This window comes from Saccopteryx bilineata, chromosome 3 (assembly GCF_036850765.1).
Source record: "Saccopteryx bilineata isolate mSacBil1 chromosome 3, mSacBil1_pri_phased_curated, whole genome shotgun sequence".
Classification (NCBI taxonomy): domain Eukaryota; kingdom Metazoa; phylum Chordata; class Mammalia; order Chiroptera; family Emballonuridae; genus Saccopteryx; species Saccopteryx bilineata.
This window is the reverse complement of record NC_089492.1, coordinates 283,091,961-283,105,812: the sequence shown is the minus strand read 5'-3', so window position 1 is coordinate 283,105,812 and position 13,852 is coordinate 283,091,961. Positions and strand designations below refer to the sequence as shown.

Here is a 13,852-nt window from a genome sequence, read left to right as displayed (position 1 = left end):
TGACAATATAAGTTTAAAAATACCTATGGATCTTCACACCAAACACCTGCATTTTCACAAAACGGGCCTCACAAGCATCCCCTCCACACACAGGTGGGGCAAACCCTGCCGGCCCCTTCCTCCCACCTGTTCCCACTTCCCAGTAGAAAATGAGCCTGCTAGTATAGTAATAAGGACAAGAGGGACTAGTTACAATTAACTTTTACCTCCTGGAAGGATAGACTCATAATTTTATATGATAAAAATATGTCCCATAAACTTAAAAATAACTGAAGAGTTTGATCCTCACTGTACCTTAGAAGTTGTTTAAGTATCAGAGAGCATCGCTAATGAAGTATCACTGAACAAGTAAATTCAGGGTATAAATCTTGATGGCTTCTGGGGTACAGATAATTCAAACCTGAACCTCCACTACTTTAAAGCCCCCCCCATCTGCAAAAACTGGAGCCGTGAGAAAATGATCCCAAGGATATACTGGTCTTACTAGAAGCAAGAATAGCAGCCACTGAAAACCTTGACCTATTTTTCTTGCAAATGGCAGGACTTCCGGAACCTGGTGACATTGTCTTGTCACATAATGTGCCTGGTAAACACTGGCATTTCTGAGTTTGGGGTTTTAGAAATCTCTGATTGCTTTTTTTGTGGGTTACCAATAGCAGTTAATTGCTGCAAAATAACTAAATCTATAAAATGGCACATCATCTTCCATCTGGAGGACTTTGCCACCCACTAGGGGGGCCAGGCCATGCCTGGCTAATTGCTCCAGCCTGTGGGCCTGCATCGGATTTCACATCAGGCTGTATGACCCTGATGTCCCTGGAGCTGTGCCCAGTCCTCAGAGCCCACCTTCAGGTCCTTTGTTGCTTTGGGAGAGAGAGAACCCAGGTTTCTCTGCCTGGGGACAGGAAGGGTTTGAGGCATTGCCGCTGGAACCCACCAACCCCAGCTGCATTCTGTCTCTCAGGTCACTAGACACATACTCTCTGTTGTGGCTACACAGGCCTATTTAGACCGAGAGAAGTAACCAGGTGGCCCAAGGCGGGGATCTTGAAATAGAGGTCCCAAAGATCACCGTAGGACGGCACATTTGGAAGAAGACATGTCAGAGCCCAGAGATGGCCTGGTCTGGCAGCGGCGTGCCTCAAACTGCCATGATAAATACTGCTACCATCTTCATTTATAGATGAACAAACCGAGGCACAGAGAAGTGAAGCTCTTGCCCCAAGTTACATAGTTAGGAAGAAACAGAACCAAGATTCAACTCCGGCCGCCTGACTCCCAGAGTACCTGTTCTTAGTAGCTATCGCGTAGTCTCTGATCAGCCATAGGCCACCAAACCAGGACAGCTGATCAATAGGAAGCCTTACCTCACCCCACTGTTGCCTACCAGCAGTCTCTGGCACAGCTTGGTTCTTCCATGCCTTTGTGGTTGTGCCTATTTTCATCAGCATTTTACCCCCATCCCCACTCCCAGGCCCAGAAAACACCCCAGAGAGGAGTTGGTGGGAGGGTGGAAGCAGAGAACTGGCTCCGTTTGCTCTGCCGTGACCCCTCCCTTGCTGAACCAGAGCTCCGCCCACAACACGGGGTGGAGACCTGGCCTTCACCAACCCTGTGCAGGCTAGCTCTTTGGGGCTCAGTTTCTCCTCTCCATGGAGGAAGAAATTGGAATAAGTAAGGGTTTGCAAACTGTGTTCCGTGGAACCCTTGCGGGTTCTTCAGAGGTCCCTCACGAGATTGCTATAGCTGGTTAAGGAACTCATAGGCGGGGCTCCAACCCCACCTTCAGCCAGAAGCTCTGCTCTTATCTCTCACCCGGTGAACCTCCATGCAAGAGTTTATCCGGAGTCCTCTGATAGAAGGAGAGTGAGCAAGAGGGCAAGAAAATGAGAGATTTGAGAACCACCCGTAGGTCAGTAGCTGTGAAACCCGAACAAGTCTTGAGCTGTAAGAATACAGATTCCCAGGCCCCGACCCTACCCACTGGGTCGAGGAGCTGCGTGGATATTTAACAAGCTCCCTAGGTGGACTCAGCTGCAAGAGAATACACGGGGAGACGACCCGGGGGTCTTCCCGGGGGTCTCAGCTCAGACTTCTGTTGGGAAGCTTCCCCAGGGGGCCATCACAGGCAGGTTGTGACCACCTTCCTGGGGCAGTTCTGGGTAGCTGGTGACCAGAGCCCTCGCTGGGCCCTGCTGAGTAGAACAGAGGGGATGGGCATGGTGTATCTGCTGCCCCCTGGCAGCCCTGGGAGCCTGCTACAGTACCCCTATTAGAGTCACAGAGAGGTTCCCCGATTTTCCTAAAGTCACACAGCCAGGAAGTGGCAGGGCAGGAGTCGGACCTACATGAAGTCCAAGTTCTGAGGGTGATGTTCATCATCTCAGATTTTGCCTGTTCTGTGGCTGACTTGAGACCTGTGCCGAGCATTGGGGGGCTCGCTGGCCATGGCCCGGGGCCAGTGGTGCCCCACCAATGCCAGGTGATGAACCCTAAATTGGGAGTATAGCAATCCAAGCCGCACTTGGGAGAGGTATGGGGTGGACCAGCTGTGGAGAGATCTGCCCAGACCCTGCCTTTAGGCCCCTGAGGAGGGCCTGGCCTTCACCACCCCGAAGCCCACCACCCTCAGCCCAGGGCAATCAGGAGCCCTGAGCCTGGCTCTGGACTCCCAGTTCCCAACTGGGCCAACAACTCGCTGTGCATCCATGGGCAGTCAGTCTCCCTCTAAAACAGACCAGGACAGTTATTACCCATCTGTGGCCTGTGGAGTCTTTTGAGTCCCTGGTGACCTAGGCCACCTCCCCTGTCACACTTGCTACCCTTCAGCCCAAAGCTTTGGTTTACTTTTAGCTATGATTTTATTTGAGTGACGGGTGTGCAACGTCAAGCCAGTGTGAAATCCATGAGCCGGGTCATCTCTGAGCTCCCTCCAGGGGCCTCCAAGGTGAGAGGAGGCAGGAGCTGCCTAAGGCTTCCTCCTACCCCCTCAAATTGTGGAAAAGTCACTCCTTATGGGCCCCCCCAGACTTTCCCTGTTCTCCATCAGAGAAAGATGGTCCAGGCCTCCTCCCTCCTCAACCCTAGCAGAATAGAAAAGTGAGGGCTGGTCACAGCCTTCCCCCAACCCTTTGTAAACTAAAGGACACAGACACTCTCCAGGAGGCCATGACGTCCCCTGGGTGAGCCGCAGTGAGACGAGACCACATTGAACAATGCCCCTCCCAGGTTATGGCTCTCTACAGTTACAGCGCTCTTTCAGAGGCAGGCCAGGGTCAAGGTTAGGAGTATAGATTCTGGGCAGACTCTCTGAGGTCAGTCCAGACATATGCTACCTGGTGACCTTAGGCAAGTTACTTAATCTGGCTGTGCCTCAGGTTCCTCACTTGTACACTAGGGATAGTAAGATGTTGTCAGAGGGTGGTGCTCTTCATATAAAAGGCATATCTAGGGCCTGACCAAGTGGTGGTGCAGTGGATAGAGCGTTGGACTGGGATGCAGAAGACCCAGGTTCGAAACCCCGAGGTCACCAGCTTGAGCGCGGGCTCATCCGGCTTGAGCACAGGGTCACTGGCTTGAGTGTGGTATCATAGACATAACCACATGGTCGCTGGCTTGAGCCCAAAGGTCTCTGGCTTGAAGCCCAAGGTCGCTGGCTTGAACTAGGGGTCACTTGCTCTGCTGTAGGCCCACGGTCAAAGCACATATGAGAAAGCAATCAATGAACAACTAAGGGGCTGCAACAAATAATTGATGCTTCTCATCTCTCTCCCTTCCTGTCTGTCCCTATCTGTCCCTCTCTCTGCCTCTCTCTCTGTCTCTGAAGCAAAAGAAAAAGGCTTAGGTAGGGTAGCAGTAAAGAGCAGCCATGGCAATGATGATGAGACAATGACAGTGATCTCACATCAGCCTGTCACCAGCCCTATGTAGTAGGCAGAACAGAGCCCTTTGTACAGATGCAAAAACTGAGGCCCAGGTAAGTTCAGCAACTCACCCGAGCTGCCTGAGCCAGCCCAGGTGTAGGACCAGAGGAAGCAAGAATTCTAGAACTGAGAGGGCTCTCAGGGGCTTCTCACCCACTCCCCTCATGTTCCAGGAAAAGACTGCCCACGGCCATGCAGGGCACCAGTGGCTGAGTGGGTTCCAGAACCCTGGGCTCCTGACTCCCAGGCCAATGCTGCGCAGACCCCAAGATTCAGCTAGAAAAAAAAATAATGTTTTGAGTGTCTCCAATCCGTAGAGATCAACCCAACCCATTAGCTGTCCAAGGCTCTGACAAGTTCTGCAGTGAAGAAAAATATTTCACTTTGTTCCACCTCATGTTTTCCAAACGTGACGGGCCACAGAACCATGCTTTTTTATCTAGTTCTGTGGAGCAACCTCTGGGAAATGTTGGGATGGGTGACCCCTTCAGCTGGCTTTATTCCATGCTTGGAGGCCCTACGTCAGTGGCTCTTTGAGGATCTCCCAACCTGCCACATTTCTGACACTGTTTAGCCATGGAGAGTCCCCATGGTTTATGTGGGATTCCCGTGTGCCTTAAGAAGTGGAGTGAGCCAGGTGCGAGGCCGGGTGGATCCTGGACCTTCCGTCCAGGTGGGCATCCCCTTTGCTCTGAAGGACCCTGAGTCAGTGTGCAGCATCAGCAGAAGGAAGAAGGGCCCGGGCAGATTGGCTAAGAAATGCCAGTCAGGAGATGTTCATTTTGCTGCTGTCCCAGGTCCCAGGTGTAGGCAGAGGGACCGAGCCCATTGCCATTGGAACGTGGTGCAGGGAGAAGAATGGACAATCCATCCTGCCAGGACATCTGGTCCAGCCAGCCCTGTCACCCCATTAGGTCTTAGGTGCTTAATTGCTCCCTTGGGGACAGGCCAGCAATGTTGGAGTCACATTCAAATTGGCTCCTGGCCTGCACAGTGCCCGCATCCTTCCTTGTTAGGAAGCCGGTATCTCTAGGGGTGGCGTGGAATCTATGGTCCCAGGCCAAGGGGGGGAAGGCCACCTCTGACAGCTGCTGCTGCTGCAGGGACCGGCGCTTTGATGACGAGAGGAGGCTCTCTATAAACCCGAGGGGATTTGAGGACCGTCTACAAACTGATTGCAGCCCGGGTACATGAACTATTCCTCGGTTCCCTCGGTCTCTTCATGTATGTGCAAGAAACAAACTCATTTTAGCAGCAGCCTGAACCCGGCAGCATTTATAAGAGTCATGCGATACAGGGAGGTGTCAAGGAATAAGCCAGGCTTCAGAGCCAGGTCTTTGGGTTTGATCACTTAGCTGTGTGACCCTAAACCAGTCACTTAGTCCCTTTGAGGCTCAGTTTCCCCCTCTGTAATATGGAGATCAAACTGCCTATCTCCCGGGGCTGTTGGAAATGAGAAGAATATTGGAGAGAAAAGTCTAGCCCAGCACAGCTGCCACACCCGGTGCTACAGGACACTGGCCCGAGAGGAGGTGTGGGCCAGGCCAGCGGGATAGGACACAGGCCCCGGGGCCCAGCTATGCCCTGGGCTCCGCATTCTCGTCTGTAAAATGGGCTTCTGGTAATCTCGTGTCCACCTCCCAGGGGAGAATGCAGTATGCTCTCACCCACGAACCATAGAGATCCAGGCAAGCGCTAGCAGCAGGACTGTGAGGCCTCCCGGAGGGACAGGAATGACTGACCAGCTGCTGTTTTAGGTCAGCTCTCACGGCCCCTCTGCTGAGAATGTCGTGGGTGAGGATGATGAAGACCCCCCTCTGGGAGCCCTCTCCGGAGCCGTACTGGGTACTTACACACCTCACTCCCACTAAGGTGTTGCAACGAAAAACTGATGATTGATGCTTCTCATCTCTCTCCGTTCCTCTCTGTCTGTCCCTATCTATCCCCCTCTCTGACTCTTTCTCTGTCTCTGTAAAAAACAAACAAACAAACAAACAAAACAACAAAAAAAAGATGGGCAACTCATGTTTTTAGAATTTAGTGTCCTTTAGGAAAAAAATATTCCATGCCCCATTTTGTCTGTGGGCCACCAGCTCTGCCACCCCCAGTCTGGATTCTGTTGGCCAGCCCGGCCAGCCCTGCTGGGCCTTGTCTTTCCCCTGATCGGCATCCCATGGCCTGCCTGGCTGCAGGTGCATCTCGGTTGGGCATTGTCCTTCTTCACCAGGGCCCCGAGTCCTTCCCTCCTGGACGGCAGGCAGCAGAGTGGCCACACTCATTTCTGAGCCCACAGCAGTGTGCCCAGGGCTTGGGGGGTTCGGGGCGTAGCGGCGAGGTTGCCCTCGGGAACCCAGAGTCAGCACAGAAATGCCGAGCCCATCCAGCGTCCATACGGCCAGGGCCGCCGCAGGACCGGGGTCAGCCCACCCGCAGCCTGAGAGCCCACCAAGCGACTCAGTCCCTTCTGGTGGACGTGGCCAGCCTCTGAGGGACCCAGAGTTCACAAGGTGGGAAGCAGGGAGTGCTTCCTCTTCAGCAGAGGTGCTGATGGGCCTGACAAAAGGGTGGCCATACTTCACCCAGAAGCCCCAAGAGGGATTCATGGTCATTGATGTGGAGATGGCTGCAATCAGAAGGCGCAGGGAGAAGGGGAGAGTGTAAGGCTGAGAACTGAGGACAAAGTCGGGCTCCTGGGGGGCCGGGGGAGTGATGAAAGCTGGGAGAGAAGAGGATGATACGACTGGCTACATTTACTGAGTGCCTACCATGCCAGGCGTGTGTAGGTACTTCACATACACTCATGAAGTCATTCAACAAACACTGGCTGACCACCTCCAATGGGCCAGGGCTAGGGCTAAGGGCTGAGAATGCCAATGGTAAATGATGAGATGACGTAAATGATCCTAATACAGTCCTCACCAAAGCCACATGAAGCATGCACCATTGTCTTGGCCTCACAGATGAGGAAACCGAGGCTCAGTGAGGTGAGGTGAATGGCCAAGGATACCGCCAGGGACTGCGCATTCAGGATGCATGATGGCAAAAGCCAAGACTAGTACCGGTTTTATCCTTGACATTTCCTGCAGGTATCTAAGTTGTCAGGATGCCCCCACCACAGCTCTCTTCATTTTGAAGGATATTAAATAAATACTGCTCATCAACATCGTTGCCATTCACAAAATGGCCTTTGTGCAGGAAAGAAGTCCCTGACCACGGGCGCAGGAAACTTCCTGGAGGCAGTCAGGAGGCATTTGGAGGGAGGTGGGAGATTGGACAGTTTGCATGAACTGTTCAGGATGATTTCATAGAAGGCCTTGCCTCCAGATGCCTTGCCCTGAGCCAGGGGTCCCTGGATCTGACTTGGCAGTGATCCCCATGTCCCAGTGAGCAAATGGACAGGGTCTTACGGCCAACACAGTGACCACAGTCCAGGCTGCTCACGGAAGCGGGCTGAGCTGAGCCAGAAGGAGTCTGGAAAGTGCTGAGGCCCACGGGGCAGCCGGCGGGTTGGGCAGGGAAGAGGTGAGACTGAGAACCCAGTTAGGAGCCCGGGGGTAGCTGGGGCAACAAACCCCAGAGCAGCCCACCGCTCCAGCTCTGCCTCCCCAAGAGCTGCACAAGCGCAGGCTGGCATGGTCTCATGGGCACATGGAGAATCGTTGTCCTGCCCACAGCCTCTGCTCAAAGATCCCCTCTAGATCTCCCGGCACACTCACCTTTCAGTGCCCCCCCTCCCAGCCCCCTCTGGTAGAAAAGTTGGCCAGGAAAACATGTTGGGAAGAGGGCTAGATGTGGGGATGCATGGGGAGACTTCAGCTGCAAGTTAGATTCTCAGAAGGACTTCCCAAACATGATCCTATTTAGCATTAGGACAGGTTAGCAAGGAGGAAAAGGGGAAGTTTGGGTTGATGACTTTAAAGCATACATACAGTGGTTGTCATTGGATGGATACGTGTTTGCCTTTCCAGGTCTCTCCTTAGCATCTTCCTCCTGAGTCTGAGAAACGGGAAATACTCGCAGAGTGTATCTACCTGGGGGATGAGGACAGAGCAGCTGGAGCCTTGCCAAGCTAAGCCAGGAAGTCAGTTCCCCTGACCACCTGGAAATGTCCCGGGGGGTGGGAGGAGAGGCTGGCGGGAAGACATGATCGGAGGCAGATTCCTCTGAGGTGGAGGACACAGGGGCTGTCAGGCCAAAGAACAGACGAGTGAGCACAAGCTTAGGCCCTTGCCAGACAGCGGCACCAAAAATGAGCGAAGAGGAAAGGATATGATTTTTTCCCTTAAAGCACGAAGTAGTTATCATTGATAAAAACAAACAAACAAAAAAAAACAAAGTGTGTTGGACTTCCCTGTGTACTTTATGGGTCAGTGCACTTTAAGGGGCTCGTGAAGGTGGGAATCATTAGCTTTTCAGCTCAGAGCCCCATGCGGCCGCGTGGCCCTGGGGTCAGGGGGACTATGCGTTGATGGCACCCTCTCACCCAGCCCGGAGTCATGCTGTCCCCAGCAGCTGCAGGCCTAATGGCTCGTTGCTATTTGAACCTGCACCATCTGATCCCCTCGGCCTGCCCCCCTGAGGCTTGTCCTCCGCACACATTTTGCAGGACCTGTGAGGAAAGCTCCAGCACCTCCATCCAGCGGCGGCCATTATTGGGCCGTGAGATCTCACTTCTCTACATTATAATGATAGGGTTTAAAAAAATAAGGATTCAGCTTTTGGCTTGAAAAGTACTGGCAGGGGCTCCCCTGCCACTGCCCCAGGGCCAGGAGCTTCTTCTGTAGCTGACCACAGGAGCAGGGCTGGTCTGAAGACGGAGGGGCCCCGGGGCAGGAGGATGAGGGAGCTGGGAGCAGGCACACTGCAGGCCCCCGGGGCACCTCCCACAGGCCGCTCGTGGGTAGAGGCCAGGGATGCTGCTTAACAGCCCACAGTGCACTGGACAGCCCTCATGACAAATAAGGATCTGGCCCAAATGTCATTTAATAATGTCAAGGTCGAGACGCCCTCCATAGAGAAAAAGGAATGGGACCGTGTGATGCAATCGAGGGAGCGCAGCAGCTTATGGCTGAACGGTGGGGTCGGCAGAAGGTGAACCGACAGGGGGAGGCCTTCTCCTACCCTCTTACGTCCCTTTCTGCCTGCCTTCTTTTAACCAAAACTGATAGAGGTCCTCCTGCCCCAGGCAGCAGTGGGCTGGAACTGGCTCGTCCAGGCTCACGAACCGATTTCCATGTCGTGTCCAAGTGGACTCGTGTCAGTAACTAAAATCGGCCATGGTCGGTAATTTTGTTGTTTTTTTTAACTGGTTGTTAAACATTTCCCAGCACGGCACAGCTAGGTACCCAGGATACCTAGGGCACAGAATCAGGCCCATCTCCTGACGTCCTGGAGTTTGCCATTTAGTAAGAGGCACAGACACTCGTCAAATCATTACACAACCCTTAATGAATTTCAGCCATGAGATGTGCGGTGCAGAACGTGCCTGGATGAATGTGGAGCGTGTGACTGTGAGCGTGAATGTGTGTGTGCATTTCAGGAGGTGGCTGGCCTACACTAGGTAACCAGAGAAGGGTTCCCTGAAAGAGGTAACAATTAAATGGGATCATGAGGGTTTCGTAGGAGTTCGCTAAGCAGAGAAGACAGCAGCAGGCCACCTTTCGGGCAGAGAGAGCAGCAGGTGGAGCAGATAGGGATGGGGGTGGGGAGGCAGGATCGTTGGGGAAGTGCAGGAAGCCAGTGCCCAGGGTGCTGGGGGCCGGGGAGAGACTGAGGAGAGGCTGGCACTGCCAGCTGGTTCCCACAGAGTTTGTCATGTAAGAAGCCTGGGCTTCACCCAGGGAGCCAGGGAAGGAAGTTGAACAGAAGAGGTGCCCGAGCAGATTCAAATTTTAAAAACAAATGGAGTGTCTGCCTCTTTCCCATAATTTGGGCTTTTACCACACTGATGGCATTAAGCATCACCATGAACCAGGTCTGGCTGATAAGGAAATGAGTAGACTTGACTGCTGACCTATGGACTCCCTTGGGGGCAGTGCCAGCAGAACAAGAGGGGTGGGTGGACAGTGATGTAGCAAGCAGATGTCCGCTGGGGGCAGCGTGGAGGAGCATAGGTTCTGAAGGGCCTCCCTCTACAAAACCACTAACTCGGGAATAAGACATACTTTTTTTTTTTTTTTTTTTTTTTTTTTTTGTATTTTTCTGAAGTTGGAAACAGGGAGGCAGTCAGACAGACTCCTGCATGTGCCCAACCGGGATCCACCCAGCACGCCCACCAGGGGGCCCATCTGGGGCGTTGCTCTGTTGCAACCAGAGCCATTCTAGTGCCTGAGGCAGAGGCCATGGAGCCATCCTCAGCGCCCAGGCCAACTTTGCTCCAATGGAGCCTTGGCTGCGGGAGGGGAAGAGAGAGACAGAGAGGAAGGAGAGGAGGATGGGTAGAGAAGCAGATGGGTGCTTCTCCTGTGTGCCCTGGATGGGAATCGAACCCGGGATTCCTGCACGCCAGGCCAACGCTCTACAACTGAGCCAACCGGCCAGGGCCAAGACATACTTTTTAAAGCATTGCTGGCCTCACCAAAAGGAAGCGAAATGCCCAAGGCCCCTGTCCAAAACCAGAAAGCTCTGAGCCAGTCCCAGAACAAGAGCAGTGAGTGATAACCACATGTAAAAACGGGGGTCTGTCCTGGGGACAGGTGCTGATATCAGGACTGTTAACAGGGGAGGAAACCCTGGGGTGTGGCAAAGTATAGGAACAGAGCCTACCCCTCTCTCCTTCTCCAGGATGCTAGATTCCCATAAGATCAAATATGAGTTCGGCATGCATGGGAATCAGTAGAAACAAACAGCAAATTTAAACCCTTCCAGGCCTTTCAGCTACACTAATTGTCAATACCAAACTCAAAATAATATGAATGTAATATTTAAAGAAATGTAAGACAAAATCATAGATATGCGCAAACAGCAAGAGATTATCTAAAAAGACCAGGCAATCTTGATCCTGGCCTGTTGGCTCAGTGGTAGAGCATTGGCCCAACATGTGGATGTCCCTGGTTTGATTCCTAGTCAGGGCACACAGGAGAAGTGACCATCTGCTTCTCTCCCCTTCCTTCTCCCCCTTCTCTCCTTCTCCTCCTGCAGCCAGTGGCTTGATTGATTGGAGCATCAGCCCAGATAGATGGGTTGCCGGGAGGATCCCGGTCAGGGCACATGCGGGAGTCTGTCTCTATCTCCACTCCTCTCACATTAAAAATATTTTTTTAATAAATAAAAAGACTAGGCAATCTTGAAAAAGAACCAAATAGAACTTTTAAAAACAAAAACAAAAATATATCATTGATAGCATTTAAAAAAAATCAAAGGAAGGGTTAAAGAGCAGAAAAATAGCTGAAGAGAGAAATTTTTAAATAGAAAATAGGTCGAAGGAAACTACCCAGAATGCAATGCTGAAAGAGAAAGTTGAAGAAAACGATGAAGGAAAAATTAGAGCTCTCTGATCCAGGACAATAGCCACTAGCCACATGTGGCAATGTCAATGTATATTTGAATTAATTAAAATTAAATAAAATTTAAAACTCAGTTCCTCAGTTGCACCAGCTACATTTTAAGTGCTCATAGGCACAGATGGTTAATAGCTGTCATATTGCACAATGTAGATTATACAATATTTCCATGGTTGCAGGAAAGTTCTTTTGGACAGCAATAAGTTATGAGAAAAGGGAAACATAAACTCCAGTTCCAGAAGGAAGCAAAGAGAGCGGAGAAGAGGTCATATTTTTAAGAGATGATGGTCAAGAATATTCCAGAAATGGACCCACAGATATAGAAAGCATAATTCCTATCAACCAGAGTAAATAAAAAGAAATCCACATCTAGCCACATCATAATGAAACTGAAGAACACCAAAGACAAAGAGAGGATCCTTAAAAGTAACTAACCGAGGAACAGTTAAACTGGCAGCTGACTTGTCTTTAGCAAAAAGGGAGACAGAAGGCAATGGAGCAATGTCTTCAAGGTACTAAAAGAAAGTAACAGTCAACCTAAAACGGTGTGCCCAGCAAAAACACTTTGAAAAACACACACACAAAAAAGAAGAAAACAAGTGAAATGGATTTTAATATATTTTATTTAATTCATATACCCCAACTAGTATTATTTTAATATGTAATCAACATAAAATTATTATTATTATTATTATTATTTTTTGTATTTTTCTGAAGCTGGAAACGGGGAGAGACAGACAGACTCCCGCATGCGCCTGACCGGGATCCACCCGGCACGCCCACCAGGGGCGACGCTCTGCCCACCAGGGGGCGATGCTCTGCCCCTCCGGGGCATTGCTCTGCCACGACCAGAGCCACTCTAGCGCCTGGGGCAGAGGCCAAGGAGCCATCCCCAGCGCCCGGGCCATCTTTGCTCCAATGGAGCCCTGGCTGTGGGAGGGGAAGAGAGAGACAGAGAGGAAGGAGGAGGGGGGGTGGAGAAGCAAATGGGCGCCTCTCCTATGTGCCCTGGCCGGGAACCGAACCCAGGTCCCCCGCACGCCAGGCTGACGCTCTACTGCTGAGCCAACCAGCCAGGGCCAACATAAAAATTATTAATGAGATAGTTTACATTATTTTGTTCAAAGTCCAGTGTGTGTGTTTCATGCCACCAGCATGTCTGAACGTGGGCTAGCCATACGTGACATGAGCCTGCAGGTGTCAGTGACACTCAGTCACTCAGTGCTCACTGGATGCCAGGCTGAGCGTTTTGTGAACTTCACACATCATCTCATTTAGTCTCACATAGACTCGTGCGACTAGACATAATTATTATCCCATTGCACAGATATGCAAAGTAAGGCTGAGAACATTTCAAACGTTTTCCCAAACCAATATTCCAATGCCAACCTCAGAGCCTCAAAGTTTCTAAGGATCATCTCTACCAAGCCAGACTAAATACTTTGGGGTTCTGCACCAGACAACCTGTCACTGCTTCCCCAGCTCCGCCACCGCAGCAGAAAGGTGCCTTAGACCACATGTAATCAAATGGGTACAGCTGTGTCCCAATGACATTTTATTTAGAAAAGCAAGTAGAGGGCTGAATTTGGCCCACGGGCCACAGTTTGCCAACCTCTGGGCCAGGCTCCCACAATCGCTTCTGTGGGCAGGGTTTGGGGAAAGGTCTGTAACTAACTACTGACACCCCGTGGTGCCTGTGTTGGAGATGGGAGGGAGGAGGCAGAATCTCTCTTTCCAAAGTGACCACTATCCCCGCCCGGTGTTCAGAAGGATCCAGAGCGGCCACCTCTTGGTGGCCCGTCCTGAGACTCGGCCAGGCCCCTTTAAGTCCTCGCCCTCACTGAGCTGCCTGGCTATAAACATGAGTTATCCCCACTCTCAAGGCTGATACAAAAGGGATATAAACGCCCGGACTGATAGAATCCAGACATAAAATCTGGCACCATGACGGCAGCATTTGGAAATTGCCTGTAATTCATGGTGCAGGACCTCCAAGTCGCCTCCTCCGCCGTCCATCTGCAGTATCTTCTTCCGCAGTCCAGTCTGGGGCCGTGGGCTGAGGGCGCGGGTGCCCAAGAGCTATATTCTCTCGGAAACCGACATGTGTGGTTTGCTCATTTGAACTCAGTCTGGTCTCTGGCACTCCTCCAACCCGGAGTCCATAAATAACCGGGATCACAAAGCCAGGTCCCCGTGCAGGCCTGGAGCCCGCGAGCCGCAGATCCGGCCGCGCATGCTCCTAAAGACGCATCGCGCTCAGGAAAACACGCTCAAAGCAAGTTGGAGGTGGTTGTTCTGTCTGTCCACTAGTGTGCCATTGCCTCTCCACCCCCACGCACTCTCTCCTCCTTCCTGTCTAGCTCGCTGTATTCGTTGCTGCAGTGTGATTTCCTGAAGGCTCGCACTTTGAGTCTCTCTTCCCTCCGC

The 13,852-nt window shown here is 51.8% G+C and overlaps 1 protein-coding gene across 5 annotated transcripts in view; it reads left to right on the top strand.

Moving 5' to 3' along the window:
• KAZN (kazrin, periplakin interacting protein) overlaps nt 1-13,852 on the top strand; it is a 760,285-nt gene that overhangs the window by 729,265 nt on the left and 17,168 nt on the right. The gene's annotated exons all lie outside the window — the stretch shown is intronic.